The 20,565-nt window shown below is 37.0% G+C and overlaps 1 pseudogene across 1 annotated transcript; it reads right to left on the bottom strand.

Moving 5' to 3' along the window:
• Positions 1-12,398: 12,398 nt before the first annotated feature.
• On the bottom strand, positions 12,399-15,487 carry LOC148780476 (beta-1,6-galactosyltransferase GALT31A-like; annotated as a pseudogene). The gene is made up of 5 exons (XR_016041381.1): positions 15,251-15,487; positions 14,944-15,035; positions 13,753-13,838; positions 13,533-13,642; positions 12,399-12,563 (listed from the first exon to the last, which is right to left on the bottom strand). The product of XR_016041381.1 is annotated as a beta-1,6-galactosyltransferase GALT31A-like (transcript).
• Between the last annotated feature and the right edge of the window lie 5,078 nt (positions 15,488-20,565).

The following is a 20,565-nucleotide window of genomic DNA, read 5'->3' as shown; positions in this document are numbered from 1 at the left end:
TGACCCCTAGGTGATGTAGGTGTCCAAACTACCCTTCAAAGTTTAGTTGACCGGGGCTATGTTGTTCATGCCCCCAGCATAGGGGTCAATTCCGAACTAGTTTAGTACTATAGGGCAACCCCTAGGACAATCAATTCTTCAATCGGTCCCAGTAGTCCTTCTTATCCAACAGACCGTGTAATTTCTGCAGCCAGTGGTGACCTATGGGACAATACATCCCTCAGGCACAAGTATACCAAACCGCCCATGATTACCTCTCATCAACCTTAGGTCCATACAGGCCAATACATACCCCAAGCCTTGACTCATAAGTCTACACTTGGGACCTCGCCAACCGGTGGGCCTACCGTCATGTCGAATGCTCAATATGAAGGCACCATGAAAGTAGTGTAAGACGTACTTGTAAGAATGGGCATTCACGAAGATTTACCCCCCGAACGCCTAAGTTCATGCGACCCTCAGAGGCATGAAGGACCTTCCCTTCGGATCTGTCATCCCATAATTCCTAAACAAGTTCAGTGGAAAGATCGATCGAGACACCCACGTCAACGCATACCTCCTCTCCGTTCGAGCTTTACGAGATAGTCCAAATCAACTAAAGGCCATATTTTCGCAAATGTTGTCCAGCGAGGCTCTGAACTGGCATCGAAGAATGATGTGTACTCAACCGCACATCACTCCAGATGAAATGCTTAATCTATTCGTCTCTCACTACCGTGGATCGACACCAAGGCATCTCTATCTGGGCGAACTCAATGCAACAAAACAAAATCTAGGAGAATCCTTTGAAGACTTCATCAATCGATTCCGTGAGGCGGAGATGCGAGTCATTGAATGTCCACTCACAGACCCGGCCAAGATCTACATAGCCTTAGAAAGTGTCACTCCTGAATATAGGACCTTCTTCAGGCAAGGTTTTATCCCTTACTCTTTCGACTCCATGATTGAGCAGGTGGCATGCCATGAAAGGGTTAAAGGAACTCCTCTCAGCACTAGACCCAAGAACAAATCCATAGCCACTCCCCACAACAAGATAAATAAGAACAGCAATAACAACAACAAGGGGAATACTTCCGGTCAGGTTAATGAAATTGTCATTAATGTGTTGGCTCGAAGTTCAGCTGCTCAGCGCAACTATCAGAACCAAAACCAGAGGGGTCAGCATAAAGCCAATGCTCAAAATAACAACCAAATGAAAGATGATAATTTCACTTTTCTCAAAGACCCATTAGAAAAAGTGCTTGAATTACTCATTTCCAAAGATATGGTTTACCTCTCAGCACCATCCGAGCCACCATTCCAAGTCATGGACAAGAGTAAATGGTGCAAATGGCACCGAAATCATATACAAGACACCCAAAATTACTGTCATTTGAAACGGGTTATTCAAGGGTTGGTCGATAGGGGAACATCACTGTCCCACCGAAAAATAACATGTTGAAGAGCCTAATCAAAAGATCGGTATCTTTACAAATCCTCTTCTTGAAAATACGGCCACAACGACCAGAAAGACGGAAGCACATGACAACCCAAAAGGGAATGTTGTCATTCACATGATCGATGATGGAGATGAAGAAGAAGACCTGGCTCAATTCATTTTCCCTTGTGGTCACCACCTCCAAGACCCCAAGAGGACCTATTGGATCTTCTAAAAGGAACTCCTTTACCTCAAAACCTAGATGACCCACTAAAGTGGGACCAATATGATGAGGATGATATGTTAAAAATTGATGTGGTTTGGATCAATGAGAAGGGGTCATCCTCCAATCAGGGGGCCAACGCCCCAAAGTTCCCCATTACTCTTGCAAGGGTAGATCCTATCAAACTTCAGACATGTGAAGTAGACTCCTTGACCTGAAGAGGTCGAGTTTTCAAGCCCATCCCATTGATGGCCAATACCCTCAAGGAGAGAATAGGAGGAACCTCTGAGCCCAAGCAGCCGACGAATACCATGAATCATGAACCCCACAAAGAATCCCAAAGATCTACAACCACCTACGATCTACCGGCTCACCTCGAGAAGATCTAGGCTCAGATCTCCATCTTGGAGCTGCTTAATAACTCACCAGTGCATAGGGCCCAGATTGAGAAAGTCATTGCCAAGACGCACATCCTGAGCAACACACAACCGAATGAGTTACACGGAATGATCAACCAACTGATGGCACCAACTCCGATCGTGTTCACAGACGACTACATCCCGACCAGCTTCAACCGCTTTCACGTCCAACCATTGCACATCACCATTTTCATGCAAAGGTATGAGATACAGAGGGTACTCGTTGATAATGGGGCATCATTAAAAATATGCCTTATGAAAACGATGAAGTAGATAGGCAAGAGCTTGGTTGACTTCGAATCCTGTCAGCTCAATATCGCTACATACGATGGGACCAAAAGACAAACCGAAGGAATTTTGTCTCTCACTCTCAAGGTTGGTCCTGTCGTCCAAGTGATAAAGCTTTTTGTCTTGGATATAAACCCTCATGCAACATGCTTCTAAGAAGGTTGTGGTAATCTCATGGTGGCCTCTACAGTGGGAGTAGAGCTCAGAGAAATCCCACTTATTTCCTTCGAGCAAGCTAATTGCGCCACCTTACACCTAAAGGTCAGCAACCCTATTCCACAAATTATGCAAACTTCCGCATTGATGGAAAACTTCATCCAATGTCAACATCGATACGGTTTTGGGTCCCTCGAGACTTGGCATATGCTCTTCTCCTAAGGCTTCCTACCAGGCCAAGGCTAGGGAAATCAAGGGCAAGGCGTAACAGAGGCAATCTCTGAGTCACCCCAAGCCAAAAGCGAAAATGGGGATTGAAGAGGACTCAGGTGTTCTCTCACCTTATTTGAAATCTAGATGAAGTCTTCATGCCATTTGATCTTTGTATCTGGAGGCATTCAAATTCTCGACCCTCTCCATGCTTGTCCTTCGAAACGGCCAAAGGTGATCCTTAATTCCCCAATGGTGGAGGATTCTCCTCCCATACCTCAGCACACACAAGAATTGGGAATTGAATACCTTTTTGCTGACTTGGACTTGAAAGTATATAATTGGCTCTGATACAACCAATCGTGTTTATTCGCCTATTCGAACCCAGGGACGGAATTGTTCAATCACTCCCCTATCTCGAGAATCGTTGGAAGCATACCAGCAGCAACTTCAAGTCTCGGTACCAAAAAACGGACAGGCACAAGGTGGCCACCTAACCACCATGCGCGTCTGGTCCCCAACATGTCCCTTGTATGTCCCATAAGGGATACCTCTTGAGACATTTCAAAAACTGGTGAAAACTCGAAACATTATAAAACTGATAATAAGGAAAAAGAATTTTCAAAAATGTCAAACACTCAAGATAGCCCATTAACGGTGCAAAACACTCAAGATGACAAATCATCTAACCTGGATGAAGATAAAGAGAACGAAGAGTCCAAAGAAATCCCTCAACCTGAGGAACTCACTTCCCATGTTGAGTAGTTCAAGAAGAGATTTGATGATGACCCAACGGCTACCATCAAAGAGATAATTGACGTCAACCTAGGAACCGAGAAGGACCCAAGGTTAACCAAGATTGGAGCCTCCCTATCGCCTGAGGAGCGAAAAAACATGATTTCTTTTCTCAAGGAATATTGTGATGTCTTCTCCTGGTTATATGATGATATTTCACGGTTAGATTCCACATTGGTGCAAGATCACCTAATATTCAATGAAAAGACAAGGTTAGTAAACTAGAAACTCCGATGTCAAAAGACCCACCTTGAGCTCAAAATCAAAGAAGAAATCGATAAACTGCTCAAGGTAAAATTGAGTACCCCTGTCAATTACTCAGAATGATTGGCCAACATAGTGATCGTACCTAAGAAATATGGGAGGATCCGAGTGTACGTCGAGTACAAAAACCTCAACAAGGCATGTCCCAAAGATAATTTCCTATTACCAAACATAAATGCCTTGGTCGACAACACTGTAGGCACGAGAACTCAAGTTACAACCAGATTTTCATGGCAGAAGAAAACCAAACGAAAATATCGTTCATAACACAATGGGGAACCTACTGCTACTGTGTCCTTTGGCCTAAAAAATGCAGGTGCAACTTATCAACGGGCAATGATTAGCATCTTCCAGGACTTAATGCATACCATCATGGATGACTACGTCGATGACATCCAGGTCAAGTCAAATGCCAGGTCCGATCACCTCACTAACCTAATAACCATTTTTGAAAGACTTCGGAAACATCAACTCAAACTCAATCCACAAAAATATGTGTTTGGAGTTGAATCCGGCAAATTACTAGGGTTTATAGTAAGCCAAAGGGGCATTGAGGTGGATCAATCCAAAATACGGGCCATCACTGAATTGCCCCATCCCCAAAACATTAGAGAAATATGTGGGCCTCAAGGTCGCATACAAGCCATAAGGCGTTTTATCTCACAACTGGCAAATACATGCGCACCCTTCAATATGCTCCTTAAGAAAGATACCCCATTCATATGGGACAATGAATGCCAAAAAGGCATTCGACCAAATCAAGGAGTACCTAACGAAACCTCCCGTCCTTAGTCCTCTTAATCTAGGCAAACCCATGTTCCTATACATATATGTGAAAGACAAAACCATGAGGAAAATGTTAGGACAATACGATGACCATGAAAAAGAACAAACCATGTACTACATCAGTAAAACCATAGTTGACTACGAGACGAGATACATAGACATGGAGAAGCATTACTTAACACTTGTGTGGGTTATGCAGAAATTAAGACACTATGTCTTATCTCATACAGTCAAGCTCATCTCAAAACTAAACCCACTCAAGTACCTATTAGAAAGACCAGTCATTAACGAATGTTTAGCAAAGTGGAGAATGTTATTGAGCGAGCTTGAGATCGAATATGTCACTCAAAAATTGGTCAAAGGACAAGCCACTGCTGACCACTTAGCTTAACATGCACTGCCAGATAACACTCCCGTTAACAACGATCTCCTTGATGAGGACCCCTTCACAATTGAGGACTCAACTTGGGAGTTCTACTTCGACAGTGCAAAGAACGAATACTAGTCAGGTGTAGGGGTTATACTATGCTCACCCGAGAAGATTTTAATGCCAACAACCATCAAACTTGATTTCCCTTGTACCAATAACATTGCTGAATATGAAGCCTTGATAGCCAGACTCGAGAATGCCATAGAACTGAGATTCAACAAATACGAGTCATTGGTGACTCCTTGCTCGTCATAAACCAAGTTCAAGGGATTTGGAAGGTCAAAGAAGAAAAATTAAAACCCTATCAAGAAAAAGTGGAAAAGAGGATAAAATATTTTAAGCAAATCACCTTCCAGCATGTAACTAGGGAAAACAATCGGTTAGCCGACACCCTTGCAACCCTTGTGTCGATGGTAAGCATTCCTTTAGAAGTCACCACGCTGCCATTTTACATCAGGCATAAGCATGACCCTTCCCCACCCAGAATCAAACAAAAAATAGAGCAACAAAATGAGAACGATGACGAAGTGTCTTTCATGGCCTCAGACGCGCTAGTCAAAGCGAAACCATGGTTCCAAGATGTGTTGTCCTTGTTGAAAGATGGGTCATACCCTAACGAAGCCACCAAAAAGGATAAGGAAGCCCTTCGAAAGTTTTCTATGGGTTTTCCAATAAGAGATGACCTTCTGTTCAAGAAATCCTTTGACGGCATCATCTTGCGGTGCCTCTACCATCCATAAATCGACCAAGTATTAACAGAATTACACAATGAAGGAGGTCATTCTGAGGCAACTACCTTAGCCCAAAAAATCAGACGTCAAGGCTATTATTGGACCACCATGGCTGAAGATTGCTGGAAATTTTTTAAGAGGTATCCCAAATGTCAGCTTTATGGAGACCTCATCCATGCACCGTCAATACCACTTAACTCAAGACCGCTTGTATGGCCTTTTTCCATGTGGGTCTTGATATCATCAGAATGATTTCAATAAAAGCCTCGAATGGCCACCATTACATACTAACAGCTACATAATACTTCACAAAATGGGTAGAAGCCGCATCATTTATCAAAATTGAAGCTCATCATGTTGCTCGTTTAATAAAGAACAACATTGTTTTTAGATTTGGCATTCCTGAATCAATCATTACTGACAATGGAACAAACTTAAAAAATGAAAGGGTCACTAAGGTGTGTAAAACATTTAAAATAATGCAGAAATTCTCCACACCCTACTACCCTCAAGGAAATGGACAAGCAAAGGCCACAAACAAAGGACTTCTCAGAATTATAAACAAAATAATAAAAGGTGACAAAGATTGGCACGAAAAGCTAAACGACGCGCTATGGGTCTACTTAACAACTGAGAAGACTTCGACGGGCATGACCCCATACTCATTAGTATATGGCATGGAGGCTGTGCTACCCATTGAAGTCGAGATACCGTCTCTTCGAGTGCTCATTCATAAAGATTTAGATGAGGAACAAAAGATCGAAGTACAAGTCGCTGCCCTCGACACTTTAAATGAAAGACGACTACGAGCAACGCAAAATATCATGCTTACCAATGTAGAATCGAGAGGGCATACCAAAGAAAAGTTGTTCTCCAACAATTCAGAGAAGGAGACATGGTACTTAAGAAGATCTTCCACACTCCTGCAAATCCTCACCTATTAGGCAAATTCAAACCTAATTGGTAGGGGCCATTTGTGGTAACCCGAGTGAAAATCAAAAATCAGGAGGGCTATGAACTCAACGACCCCATTAATGCAATGTATCTCATAAAATACTACCCGTAACATACTAAAAAAAAAAGTGGTGAAAACCTGAAAAGACATCACAGGTAAAAAAAAATAAGAAAAGAAAAAAAAAAAAAGAATGAAAATAAAGGACGTGGTGAAAACCTAAAAAGGCATCATAGGTAAAAAATAAAAAATAAAATATATATCCTCCAAAAAGGAGACGCTAGTCCAAAATCTCAAGTACAAAATAAGTGCTTGCAAGCCACAATAATACTGCATACCCTAAGGATGGAGACTACTCCTAATCTCTTCAGGTTCCCAACAGAACCAACATGGGAAGTTATGGGAAGGTGACATGAATTGGAGACCCAAGAAACTTCTATGAACCCTGGGAAGAAAGTCGAGACCTCTCCAAGAAGGAAGCCCAGCAAGAACCCAAACAACTCATCATGGTTCTGTGAAACACAAAATGGGAGCTCCAAAGGCCAAGGGAAATGTCAAGACTCTTGAGCCCGCATCACACGATCTCACAAGGAAATCCTTTTCATCATATTTAAATAAATGAATAAAAAATAAATAAAGAAAATGGCCACCAAAGGGGTCGCAGGTGGCAAAAACTGCAAGGCCTGTCCCTCTTTGAAAATGCTCTTTCAAATTGACTATTAAAATCATTCATTTTAAAAAATCTTCCCTTTCTAGAAAGGACTTCCTCTATTACTACAAGAGGTTATACTGTTAATCGATATGCTCTTGCTCTCAAAGCTAACTTCCTATGCCTATTATGAAGGCTTGAAACTAGCCAGGCAATCCATGATTGTATGAGTATAACTGCCAATTACCACATATCGGAGATAGGTGAACCTCGCCAATGACGACATTTGCTAGTTTGGGAGCTTTTTCTTCTCTCGACAAGATCCCCTCAAGCAGAAAGAGGCGAACCCATCACCGTATGTGTGTATGATGGTCCGATAACCGACATTTTGGGACAAAAACCCTATAACTAGAGGAGATGTGTTTGTCAAAATTCAGTTAGAAAAGTGTGTGCAAATAAGTGGCCTTCTACATCGATGAATCATTTCCACACGTAAAGATTAGCAAATAAAACACCCCATAACTGGAGTGGTGGAGCAAAAAAAATCCCCAAAATAGGGGCAAAAAAAAAAACCAAAACAGGGGCAAAGAAGAAAAAACCAAAATCCAATTCAAAAAATGTCAAACTCGTGCGACATAAAAGAGCTGAGACAGTAAAACGTCATACGCGTGCGACGTAAAAGAGCCGAGATAAAAAAACGTCAACCTTGTGCAGCGTAAAAGAGCCGAGATAGGAAAATGTAAAACTCGTGCGATGTAAAAGACTCGAGACAGGAAAACATCTAACCCCGTACGATGATAAAGGTTTGGTGTATTCAGAAAATGTCTAGCCCCGTATGACATAAAAGGTCGGTTGTATCCGTCTTATCGCGTATGACATTATTAAAGGTCGAGTGTATTCAAAAAATTTCTAACCCCGTATGACATAAAAGGTCGGGTATATTCGTCTAGCCCCGTATGACGTAAAGGGTCGAGTGTATTCATCCATCGTTGCATGACATTAAATTACTTAGAAGGCTCTACGGTTGTAGGAGCTAAACTTGCTAACTAAAAATTTGTTTTTCAAAAAATCTTTCTCATTTCAAAATTTTCATTATATATTATGTGCTTTCAAAAAATTTAATTTCTTTGTTAAACTCGTGACATGTCCAAAGCTTTGGGTTCTATTTCAAACTTCCCCCTTGTTTTCAAATTTTCTAATAAGACTTTAAAAAACGAAGGAGCTTGGACACCCGTATATGATGATTACCGCGTTGCTGCCTCATCTCACTCTTTAGAATTGACCAGACAAATATTTTCCTAAACAAGTAAAACCCATAAAAGACCTTAGGAAACCTTAAGGGAATCAAAGAAAATGGCAGGTCTAAACATTTGAAATTGTGAAAACCCCTGAAGTTAAATGGCACGGCCAAAAAATCCATCTCGAGTTTCAAGCTTGTGTAACTCACCAACACCTCACACCAAAAACCCTAGGAGGAAAATGCCCTAGGTGGGTGAGTGGGAAGCGCAATGTCTTGGAGGGATAGTTAGTGTGCCCTCTGACTGCGAAACGTCAGGATAAAATTAAAATGTCTGCAGTGTCTACTTTTTTGCCACCCACTTGTCCTTCGAAGGACAGGGAGTGCCAAAGAGGGTCAACTGTGGTCACCCCATTTTAAAACTAGCAAATTCCATGGCTTTTCTAAACCCATAGGACCACGCTATTTCAGTAGACCCTTAAACTATAAACCATCATAATCTAGTGTCTCATCCTATGATCCATACCTAGCAAATCATGTAGCTTTTAATAGTTATCCATTCCACACCTAGTAAATCTCATAGTTTTTAGTAGTTATTCATTCTACACCTAGTAAATCTCATAGTTTTTTGTAGTTATCTATTTCATACCTATGGTTTTAGTAGTTATCCATTCTACACCTAGAAAATCCCATTATTTTAGTAGTTATCTATTCTACAACCTTATTGAGTCTACCGTAAAAAAAAATTAACGTGCCTCTTTGGGTAGGAGGTGTAGACCAGGAAATCAAAGAAAGCGAACGTGTAGGCCAAAAAAAAACTAAAAGAGAGAGAGAGAGAGAGAGAGCTCAGAGAAAAAGCTTAGAGATGGAGAGAGAGTCTCCAGGGAAAAAGCTTAGAGATCATGAAAACCTGTGAGAGAAAACCTAGATCTAGAGAAGCAACCTTCCTTAAACCAACTTTTAGCCTAAATTAACAAAACGCTAGTTCAACCAAGCCAAGGTTTGGTCAAGTTTCAAGAGAGAACAACTAAGGACATACGTACGGACATATGTACACAACCGTGGTTCTAATACGAGCGAGGTCTCAAAGCCTCGAGTGCCTCGAGCCACCTGGCTCGGCCAAGTATTTTCTTCATCATCTGTTTTCTTCTTCTTATTTTTTTATTTATTTTGTTAGAGTTATGAATTTATTCTTTCTTTTTTTTATGTTTCGTGCTTTTTGGATCGATGCTGGCTCTGCCACTGATCTGATAGCAGATCTATTCGCTTTTTAATACATTTGGCCTCATAACAGAATGTGATTTTCCCCACTCTCTATCACACTTTTAAAATCAGTTTGTGGTGTTCAGATCTAAGGGATCTTCCTATGAAGATCTCTCCAATTTGCATCATAAACAAGAGGCAATTGGAGAAGGAATATCAATATTTCAATTATTGCTGAATGGAAATGAAGCTATCCTGTCTTGACAACTCACGTGTCACACTAAAATTGCACTTGACATAGAGAATCAAACCTTTTTGGAAATAAAGAACACAATGTAAAAGAAGACACATGACCTAGACATGTGTGCCACAATTCTTTATTAGCTATGGAAGATGTGGCAGAAGTAGCCAAATCTCAATGTGGAAAGCTCCAAAGGTAAACCCTCCATCCTCATGACTACCCCCAAATGTCTTCCTTGTCATCAAGTCCTAGAAGAAACGATAGGAGGGAAAAAAGGTTACACTGCTGTTTAAAGTTTCTATGAGATTACTAACATGAGTTTACTAGAAATATTAGGGATACACAAGATGGAGGAAAAGTTAATAGGAGTAACAGATTTGGTTCCCTTTCTTTTGATTGGAATAAGAGAACCATATACTATTTTAACAAATTCTTGGTTGTGACAAAGAACATTAGAAGAAAAAAGATCAGGCACACCAGTCATATGTCTAGTAGCTTCGTACTCAATAATCCAAGGGGTTTTAGATAAATTTATTGAGGTATGATGAGCTAAGGCAAATGTATCTAATTAGGTAATAGGAGACTTAGAGAAAGGAGGATCCTAAATGGAAGCTTATTGCCTGAGATCAAGGAGCTCTCTTTAGGAATAGTCACCAACTCTTCTTCAAGTTCAATGTAAATTGCATCTTGCTGCTCATGCATAGAAGCAGCAGCACCTTCGCTGAATTTGCTCGAGAAAAGTTAACGTTTAGGGTGTGGTGTCCAACCGGATCCCAACATGTATCCCCTGTGTGTCGAGTCTTCCCAAAGTGGGTACACTTTAACTTGTCCTTCTCATCAAACATGGGGCTTTCACGATTGTGTCTGTCACCACGGCCTTCACCATTACTCCCAAAATGTCCTCCACCTCAATTACCACTTGAACTTGAGAGTAGAGGACATCTGTCTTTTTCGCCATGAGGCACTGCTATTCTCTTGCAACAAGTTTCCTCAAACTAAAGTATATTTAATTATTTCCAACAAAAAACTCCAGATATAAGAGCATCATGTATCCTATTGCACCCTAAAGAATAATATGAAGACACAACCTTGAAGAATATACTGCTCTTCTCCAACATATACTATAGAAAACAGCCACAAGAACATCCCTCCAAAGAACATGGAAAGCTATCATTGGGTAGTGCCATCTATAAAAGCATGGTGCTCAATAACTCCTAAAGCCTAACTCGGACTAGGCATCCTGCTGACGAGAAAGGATCCCAACTACTTGGCATGGTACTGTACCAAAGCTCGCCTGAGTCACTATAAGCAACTCAAACTGTTTTCTTGACTCGGCCGAGTCCAAAAAGCTTACGAAGTCTATAACATTTTCAATTAGAAAAGCTGAATCAACCTCCCTTTCTTCCATATTCATTACCAATTGAGCCTGGATAACCCATGACGTATTTTTCCAACCTCTATCGATTCCAAACATCAGTCTCGGTAAATAAAACAAATAAATATTTGAGGAATTTCTTTTGGGCAAGCTTTCTATGCTTCCCCTACAGCATAAAACTCATATACTCTCACTTATCCAACAGTCCATTCTGAATGGAGGGCTAAGATTGCCCCAATCACAATGTCATGTATCTACACCATTTTATTTTTAATTTTTTTCTATAAATTATTTTGATACTAAATTTTGGATATCCATTCCTCTATCGCACTAGCAAAAAATATAAAAAAAAATATTATCAATAAAATAATATAATCAAAATACCTTTGAAAGTTTCAAGGGGTATTTTGGTCATTATATTTTATCGAAAATTATTTTTAAAAGTTTTTTATAAGTGCGCACCATTTAGAAGATTGTATGTACCAAATTTTATATTCATACAATTTGTATAAAAAAATTAAAAATAAAGTACTTTAAGATGTCGGATCTAAGATCAAACGGTGAGTGGCTCTCTTGATCAAAATTGGATAGCTGGATGGTAGCGGGAGGATAGAACTTCTATGCTATATGAGAAGTATAGGAACCTTTCCCATTTCTTTTTGCATTAGGAGTTGGATGACAATGTTTTCTCACGAAGATTTTCGCAACCCAAGCTCAATCCACCATGAAAGTTCTTTCGTAATCTTACTTTTTTAATCTTATTTTTTGTAATCTATCAATTCCATAAAACCTCAAAATCTCATATTTGCAAGATATTGATACCTAGATACCGTTTCACGGGAAATTTCATTGCATGTACACAAATAAAATCAACTTTTCAACATTTTAAATTTTTATTTATAGGCTTTCTTGTCTTAATGGTTTCCCCTTTTCAAAAAGATAAATCTTAGTTTTCTGTATTTCTTATTTTCCAGAATTTTCCCAAATTCTTTGGGATTTTTTGTCCTTTCCCTTGGTCTCAAACAAGATTCGGCAAGTCCACTAGAAACTCCTTGAGTTGACTTGCTCCAGGCAGAGTCCGGGTTACAAAGAACCGTTGCAACAAAACCGACATCAGGCAACGAAAACTGACGAGTGTTAGGAGCACCATGTGGACAACACAGTGATGAACGTCATCCACAGTATCCCTGCCTCACAGCACATGACACAAAAGTCAAAAACTCAAAACACGATGTTGTGATGTCAACCAACACCTCATGAAGGGTAGCACGTCAGTCAAAAGTCATTTCTCGTAGTAGGACGAGGCACAAACTGAAGAAGAACGAATCCTTCAAGATAGAAGAACGAATCCTTCAAGATAGATCAATTATGCTTATTTTTGTACTGGAATCGATCAGAGGAATAATCATTTGTGAAAGGGAAAGGATTTTAACCAACTACTGTTTTTGTTACTCTTAAAACGTCACACAAAATCTCATTGATAGACATCCAAGACCTATTATAGCAAACCGATTCAAAGAGAAAGTAATGAAACACGGAAATGCAGGCATCTTGGAACGCATGCCGACCATAGCCCTTACATGCTGCTAAGGCAAATTCCATTGGACGCATTTAGAAAGGCACTAAAAAAGAAAAAAAAAATTACTGAGGGCTTATTTCAACAACAACTAATCTTATTGAGAGTCGATTATTTTATCTGAATTAATATACTCTATAACCTATTATTTTGTTAGTTGTTTGGTAAACCTTTTTAGCTATTTCTTGTTAAAAAACTCAGTTTCAGCAAGTTACTGTGAATAAAGTAAAAACAGTTTTTTAAAAACTCAAACTTATACGTAAACTTCGTGCAATTTTATATCGATTAATATCATGAAGGGTGCTGCCAAATAACAACCAATTCATTATCAAGATTACTTTTATTGAAATAATGAATTATCAATGATAACAAGCCCTAAATTGCACAGCTCTATCTGCCACTACCAAATTCAAAAATGCATCTCAAAGTTATGGCTCCAGACGCAATGAGATCAATGGCTCCATACTTTATAGAATGCATAAAGAGAAAATTTCCTTTCCAATGAAATATGAAAATGCAAATAGTTTCAAGAAGCTGACAGCAAAATTCTTAGTGTCAAAATTCTTACTAGCTGTAATACCTGGTGGAGTCCCACAACAGAGGCTCCAGTCATCAATATGTTCAACATCCAGTCCAGTAAACCAGGAACCCAAGGAGACATCCTCATTCGCATTCCTTTGTAAAATAGGTCTGCAAAAAAAAATCCAGCAGATTCTTAGACTAAATTGTAGATATAATCAGTAGTTGATGATTCATGATAAAGGCTATATAGATTTTCCCCCTTTTTTTTTGAGGCCCACCTGTTAATCGATATAAAGGTTGCTCGGTCCTTGGAGATAGCATTTAGTTGCTCGGTTGCATGAAAGAAATATTTTGTTTCCTTCCTCTACAAATTTCCAATTTCAGGTTCATGGTACTTTTAACTCCTCTGAGACAGACAGAATATTAAAATGTTTATTAATGGTCCCCAATCAGTCCACTGAGATGGAAAACTACTGCATCAGAATATATACATATATATACAAAGATAAAAGAAAAAGTTTATATAAGGTTGCAAACTTAAAAGGTAGAATTAAAGATGCACCCCCAAAATCCATGGGAAAATGTTGTTTTAATGTTGAAAAACCCTCTAAATGATTATCTAGAGATATAAATATGAAAAAATAAAAAATTTTAGTCCCGGAAATAATGCATCTTGCATTACATTATCTAGACCGTCATTTTTCAATATTTTTATGTGTTTATAGATTTTCTTGATTTTAACCATTTTTTAGTTTAAAATTTTAATAATTAGAAATGGAAATAGAATTTCAGATAATCGAAAGAATTTTTACACCAAAATTATATGTTATGAAAAAATTTGGAGGTGCACCTTAATTAGATTGTTCAAAGTTGCAACCTTCTAGCAACGACACCCAAAGAGAAAAGCCAAAAGATTTCCTACTCCTGCTCGAGTATACCATCTATTTACTCCCTTGGGTATAACACATGCTAGAAATTTATTTTAGATCTCAAATTTGGGCATGCAATCTCTACCACCAATAAACTAATATCAGGAAAAAAAATCCAAAATAGACTCTCAAAATACTAAAAAAAATATAATACAACAAGATTGAATAGAGACCGTCCAATTTTTGAAGAGCTAAATCTAAGTGTCACAAAACTCAAAATTCAAATTGTGTCGTTTGAAAATAATCATCTAAATTTTAGACTAACATAATCTTTCTAAATGGTATGATCCCACGGGAGCATAGTATATATGCTCAAGAAAAAATGCACCATTATTGGATGGAAGTATAACCAACGGGTCATTTTCCTCCAATGAAATGGACTGGAATTGAAGGGGGACCTACGCCCATTGGTATCACTTCATTACCTAGGCATTGATAACCCTCATGGAATATGGTTTTCCACAGTACATTGATTAGAGTAAATTTTCTCATAACTACAAATATCATCCCTGCACATAACAGTTACATGACTCAAGTGACTTTCTTTTGTGCCAGAACTGGTCCAGATTTCATACAGCCCATATAAACACGAGGTTTTGACCTATGGCGTGCCAGTGTAGATGCCATCACACCTGAGCAGATATGCTATTAGGCCAAATTCAAGTGGACCGACCAAAGTGATTTCACAGAGAAACAGAATAACTGGCCAGGATTGACATGTTCGTTATCATCACAGATTCCTTGGTTCGGATCGAAGAAGCAATGTCACTCGATCATTATCAAACTGACGGCAATCTTTTTCTATTCGTGAGGTCCCAACAGAGTGCCTTCTAATACGCCATGAATTAGATCAGAATCATTCTCAACGAATCCATAAGAAGTGATTCAATTTTTTTCATCGGGTCCGGGTGGAGACCAGAGATCTTGAGCAAAACTTTAATGTAGAAATCAGCATCCCATTTTGCAACAGCAGTTGAAAAGTATATTGGGTCTTTGAAGACAACTCATGGTAGCCTTCTATGTGGTTCTGCAAAAGAAATGATCCCAATCTGCATAAAGAGCTTGATATTACCAAAATTGGCATCTAAGTAGTTCTCCTCTCTAAATTTAATGTAGTTTCTCATCTACAATTTTAAGATACTTTCTCTCTCTCTAAATTTTAAAATTTGATATAGTTTCTCTTTCTAAAAATTTTGAGATATTTTTTTTCAAAAAAATTTAAACAGTTCTTCTCTCTATAAAATTTAATGTAGTTTCTCTCTCTAAAATTGTAAGATACTTTTTCTCTCTCTCAAACTTAAGATTTGAGATAGTTTCTCTCTCTAAAATTTTAAGATGCTCTCTCTAAAACTTTAAATTTGAGTTGTTCTCTCTCTAAAATTTGAGATAGTTTTTCTCTAAAAATTTTCATGTTTTATCTTTTTAAAAAATTTCAGGTACTTCCTCTTTCTAAAATTTGGTATAGGTCTTTCTCTAAAATTTTTAACGTGTATCTGAAAAAATCGATCCTTTTCATGAAAGGTCAATTCAACCAAAATTTATTGAATTGAGATTTCCAAAATTTAGGCTCAAAATGAGCATTACAAAATAAACCAAATACGATTGGCCGGGTATTTTTTTAAAAAAATGACTCCTAAAAATCTGAATCCAAAAAACAAAATGGGTAAAAGAATTTCTAATTTTAACAATATACCCCAGTAAAAAACCAAGCCCAAGATAATCAAATTAACAACCAAAATCAAACAATTAAAACCAAGCTAGAGATAATCAAACTAACAACCAAAATTAAACAACTAAAAAGGTCGAGACGAAACCTATCCAGTATGGCAGTCCCATGCTGTCAATGTCTCATATTGGCCGCCAGTAAAAAGCTTATCAGAATCCCCAGGAAGGAAGGGCAATCACACAAAATTGCCTGCTCAAAGAACAGCCCTTAAGAGCCACATAAGTTCCCCGCAAACAAAGCAAGAGACCAACAAACATAATTTAAACACTGTCCAACGAAGGTGAAGAATAGCCTTATTGTATACTTTTCCTAAACAATAAAGTCAGAAGTGTGTACAGTAGAGAGTGCATGATCTAGGGGCAACTTGAAGATTTCATTTTTTTCCAAAGGAAGTATAATATATGTTTTATGCAGTATATTATCTTTACTTGTTTTTTCATTTCTCGACCTGATCCAACTGGGTTTTAGTCTAGCTCAAACCCAACCCAAATACCTGACCTGACCAAGAAGCATGACAGTACGCCTACGAATAGTATTCTTTCATGCTATTGGGAGTCATTCCTAAAATTCCCTCGTACTTTTGTTACGGAAAAGTAAGAATGCTTTTCGTAGGGTTTTTGCTTATCCTTAACCTTCCCACTATATTATGGGATAGATTCTTTCATGCTGAGTCATTCCTAAAATTCCCTTATGCTTTTGTTTCGATTGGATAGATTCTTTAATGCTATTGAGAGTCATTCCTAAAATTCCCTCATACTTTTGTTTCGGAAAAGTAGGAATGCTTTTGGTAGTGTTTTTGCCATCAGTATATTATCCTTAACCTTCAAATTTTATTATCCTCATGTTTCCAAAAACTAAGAATGCTTTTGGTAGTATTTTTGCCATCAGTATATTATCTTTAACCTTTATTGGATAGATAGGTATAATTATTGATTATATTATTGGATTGATATGTATAATTATTTTTGTTGTGTTTTAAATAATTAATGAGATGATAAACATTTTTAGATATCGGAGGTGATTGATTATTAAGGTAATAAATCCTCTCCAATCCTCACTTTTTTTCATGTCATACTTAAATAAAGTAAGTTTGCGTTAAAAAATACTTTTCAGGAGTATTTTCATTTTAGTTATTTTCCATCGATGATTTAGGCCTAAATCACTGAAAAAGATATTGCACTAGGCAAATTTGATAGAGAGTAAAACTATAGTATTCTCCATGTATAATGTGATGAAAATAGAAGGTATAACTATTTTCCAATTATATTTGAACCTCAACCACATATTAGAAGGTATGCCACTCTCTGTGGACAATTTGATGAACATAAGCGTACGATGCAACTTAAAATGCCAGACAGATAACATGCAACAACCACACCAATTTTATGAACATAGCCGTGACATTTATGAACATAGCGGTGACATAATTTTATGAACATAGCCATCATATGCAACGTAAAAGAGCTCAAAGCCATGACCTGCAGCTAGCAATGAGTTAGAGCAATGAGTCAGCTATTACATGCAATATGACATAGCCATCACATGCAACATAACATAGCCATCAGACATGAGAGAAGAGGACGAGCCAGAAATATTGGTGCAATCTAATGGGGTTCTTGTATTTATAAAGAATAGGTAAGTAAATGCTAACGATTTCTTAACGGTCATAAGTTTCTATAAGGCCTATGATTTATAAAAACAAAAAAAAGCTTTACCTTAAATTTTTTTTTTTGTTTTTTTCATTTTTTTTTTTTACAATCATAATGTTCAAGCCGAGATGAGTGTTGTAAAGGTTTTCCAATAGTTAAATTGCAATTTTTTATAAGTTATGAGATGGGGCATTACTTATTTTGATGGGCGGCAACCTATCAAACCATTTTCCCTAAATAAAAATAGCCCTCTTTATTTTATAATTCACATCTAAGTCCTAATTTTTCCATGGTGAATATTATATTTTAATTTTATTTTCTTCTTAATACTTCTTAATACATTCAATTAAGCACCAATTTGGGAGGTTTATATTTCTCACCATCTAACATTCAAGTCCTAATGTTTCCAAGGTGAATATTGTATTTTAATACTATTTTCTTTTTCAATACATTCGATTAAGCACCAATTTGGGAGGTTTATATTTCCCACCATCTAACCTTTGAATAAAATACTGAAAAGGTATTTTTAAAATAAATAATATGACTAAAATACCCGTACAATTTTTTAATTTGCAGAGGTGTTTTCTATTTCACTTAATTATAATGTTATAGGTGTGTTACGTTTTGAGAATTATGGGTCCCCAAAATTTGAGCTCTACGAGAAATATATCAAAAAGAATAAAATTGAAATACAAAATTAATGTAACAAAGTAGGATTTAAGTATAAAATATAAAATATTAATTCACTGAAGGTATGATCTTTAATCGAGTAAAATGACGGATCAGATTTATGTAGCTAACCCCAATTACTTGGAAAAATGTTATAATGATAATAACCCCAATTAATTGGAAAAATGTTATAATGATAATAATGATGATGAGATAGACGATTTAATGCTTTGTTCATAATCTTTTATTTTAATTTAAAATACTCATAAAACTAAGGATTTTTTTATTCATTTTCTAAAATAATAATGTCTTGATATTAAAAACATAAACTTTAAATCGTATCTCAATTTTTTTGAGGACAAGATCTACGCTTTTAGAAAACTTAAAATTCAAATTTTCTCTTTTAAAACTAGGGAAAATTTCATATAAAACCCTAATTCCTCATATTATTTAATGGTAGACTATCCTTTTATTTTTCTTTCAAGCGAAACCCCTCAAGATTTTACCGTACCCCAACATCTCTTATCTCCCTCTTTCATTGACTTTGATCATAAAAATTAACCCCAAAATATCTTTTTATACCATTTCAACCCAAAAACTTTTTTAATAGGTGAAAAGGGAAAAAGATGGTTAAAATAGTTTTTGGGTTGAAATCCTATAAAAAGATTTTTGGGGCTAATTTTTATAGTCAAAAGTTAATTAAAGAAGGAGATAAGATATGAGGGCGTCAGTAAAATCTTTAGAGGTTTCCTTATGCCGTTTAAAAGAGAAACGGAATGAGGGTCTATCATTAAATGATATGAGGAATTAGGATTCTATTTGAAATTTTCATTTAAAACTAATTATCTAGTCATTCTCATGTGGTTCCAAAAGTTAACATCGAAAAAAGGGAAATTTATCAAATTACACCTAATTTTTTCAATAATTTCCATTTTATATTTTTCGGCCATGTCTAATAGATATTTTGAAATTAAACAAAAAACCAAGAAAAATTATTAGCCCCCCCTCTTACCGCAACTTTCTAGGCATACCCCCTTAAACCACATTATTAACAACAAAATTTTTTTTTTTTTCACGTACTTCCAAGTTATAAAAAAAAAAGTTAATTGTTTTGATCCGAAATACGCCCACCTTTTAACCTACGTTTCTTTCACTTGTCTAAAGCCCCCATGTATGTGTTTATATATGAAATTTTGAAAAAAAAAAAAAAACAACATTTTCTTTCTGGTTTCCATCTAAACTCTGTCCAATAAAGGAAAACATCCATGTACCGTTCTGGCTAAGATTCGCCTCAAAACCGGAAGATTTTTTAGAACTTAAGAAAACAGGGTAAATTATAAGAAAATATTTTAAAATATATTATCACAAACCAACCAACTAAAATAACATTAAAAATGAAAGAAAATAATGGCATGTTTGGTTTGCATGAAAATGTTTTCCAGAAAATATTTTTACATGAAAAAATTCTCACGGTCGAGTGTGGAATATTTTCATATCAATTGATCTTAATGCATCTATTCACACCAATTGGCAACTAATTGATGTAAAAATATTTTCACATTTAACCCCATAAAAAAAAAATTGCATGTGAAAATATTTTCACACGAACCAAACCTACAGACCTAGAACCTTGAGTTGGCAGCCTGAGAAGAAGATGTCCGTGCAAGGGGACCCATTGTCTTTTTAGAGTCTTGGAGCTTTGAGATAGAGACACTAGGGGCCATGTATAAGTAGATTTATTATTTACATGGCCCCAAACGCCTTTGCTTTCCATCTTTCGTAAGCTTGATTTTTGACGGTAGTTACAACTAAATGTGATGTTGGCTAGTATTTGCTATATATTGTCTTAAGTTTGGGTTTCAAACCCCCTCAGTCACAATTGCACCGTCTATGACGTCTAGAAATATTTACATACCAACAAAAAGGACTTATGACAGTAGAGAATCACAAATCACTTGTAACAGTTCAATTAACAGTTCAGTGGATTTTTCAAGTCCCATGTCAAGGCTTCATATTTAGCTATATAGTTAGTGCATAAAAACCTACAGGCTTACATTTAGAAATAATATTCCTTTATGTAAAATACAAAATTGCAAATCAATTATCTCAACCTCCCCA

This window comes from Amborella trichopoda, chromosome 9, assembly GCF_054954075.1.
Source record: "Amborella trichopoda isolate Santa Cruz 75 chromosome 9, AtrichopodaSantaCruz75HAP2 v2.0, whole genome shotgun sequence".
Taxonomy (NCBI): Eukaryota; Viridiplantae; Streptophyta; class Magnoliopsida; order Amborellales; family Amborellaceae; genus Amborella; species Amborella trichopoda.
Note: the sequence above shows the minus strand (reverse complement) of the source record. Positions and strands in the feature narration are given on the sequence as shown.